Source organism: Populus euphratica, unplaced genomic scaffold (assembly GCF_000495115.2).
Source record: "Populus euphratica unplaced genomic scaffold, PopEup_1.0 scaffold42.1, whole genome shotgun sequence".
Classification (NCBI taxonomy): Eukaryota; Viridiplantae; Streptophyta; class Magnoliopsida; order Malpighiales; family Salicaceae; genus Populus; species Populus euphratica.
Genome location: NW_011499903.1, coordinates 1,107,393 through 1,109,366, shown reverse-complemented (window position 1 = coordinate 1,109,366; position 1,974 = coordinate 1,107,393).

Below are 1,974 nucleotides of genomic sequence, written 5' to 3'. Positions count from 1 at the left end.
TATTATTATTATTATTATTATTATTATTATTATTATTATTAGTACTACTACTACTACTACTACTACTACTACTATTATTATTATTATTGCTGTTATTACTGTTATTGTTGTTGTTGTTGTATTATTGTTATTTATAATTTGTACAATTAACCTCCCTATGGTTCGACCCCAGTCTTACCGGGTTATTTATTACTTCGACAATCCTGCACTTGGGAGAAGACATCAATCTTTTAGTCGTGTCACTTACACACAAATTATAATATTCAAAAGCCTTCTTCACAAAATCATATAAAGGTAATGAATATCTAAATTTAAACATATATAAAGGACAAGATATATCTAACTCTCTATTAAGAGTCACGTGTTCATAAAGGCTAAGTAGAAAAGTTGTGTTGTTTCTACTAGCTACATTCCAAACTAAGAAACACCTATATATATTGTTTAAAGAGATTGTCGACCCCTTATAACTAACATCTACCCACTCATATCTTTATTTTTTAATTGAAAGTGATTTAGCTTTGAACATATCATTTAAAGAATTTTGGTTTCTTCTCGTAAAAAAGATATAAAGTCAAGCCATATATTTCTTACATTTAGAGTAATGTGATAAGGTACAATAAAACCTAAATAGTCTTATAATAAAAGTTTGACCCCTAAATGTTACATCTTTATCAAAGGCCACCAATAACATTCAACCACTAAAATATAACTAACTTACACACAAATTATAATAATCAAAAACCTTTTTTCATAAAACCACATAAAGGTAATGAACACCTAAATTTAAACATATATAAAGGACACTAACTCCCTATTAAGAGTAACGTGTTCTCTATTTATTTTATCATTATAAAGAGGAACCTTAACCTTATAAAAGGTTGGAATTCTTATATATATCTTAATAATGTATTTAAGGTCAGCCATACTAATATATATGTTATTGGTGAGAATGGTATAAGTTGATAGAGATATAAAAAAATGATTCCTCTCATTACCTTACGAATAACCTAATTCCCCGTCATAACCAATAACAAATGGATTAGATTCACCACTTATATTGGCTTCATCTCTATTGTCAAAGTTTTATTTAAGCCAACGAGTAACCTTCTTTGACATTTTTAAAATAAAAAGAAACAATGAGAGAAAAAGTCTTCTTCACATAATAAGAAATCACCCTCAATAAAGAAGTAGATAGGTTAGGAAGATTTTCAAAATTGGAAAGTTCTATATTGTGTAGAAAAACAATGGGTGTTTATACTTTATTCAAATTATTCAAATAAGAAAAATATGTTCATATCTAACAAATCACTTGGTATTGTCTCATGTTGCTCTCTCCACTTCACATGAGACTAAGCTTAGCTCCACCTTATATGTGGATCATGTAACATCTATCAATATATTTTACAGGATCTCATGTCAAGCATCATTTTGTTTGGTATGCTTTGTTTTATTAAGTATGATTCTCACATTACCTTTCATAAGTCAATTTTTTAATAAAATGTTAAAAAAATTAATTGAGAGGTAAATGATAATACAAGTTTCAAAAAATAAGAAAAATTATAATATGAATTTGTGCAAAATGCATTAGCTCAGTTTAACCAGGTCAAACAAAGAACATTTAAGGATTCAAACATTATTGGATTAGTCTGACCATGGTTAAATCAAGCCTAAGTTTGGGTTACGTTTGATTAGGTTATATTGAACCTAAGATCTCCTCTTATATTTGTCTTAATCAAGTCAAATATAGCTTATTTTTTGGCTCAATTCAAATAGTATTAGGTTGATTTGACTATGTCAAACCAAACTCAAACATAGCCTAGTTTTTAGACCTGGTTTAAGTAATATTAGATTGATTGGTCAAACCGATTTTAAATTAATGCTTAGTTTGAATAGTGTTAGGTTAGTTTGACCATAATCGAACCAAACCTAAAATATTCTATTCGGTTGATTTGACCAGGTCAAACCTAAACCAAG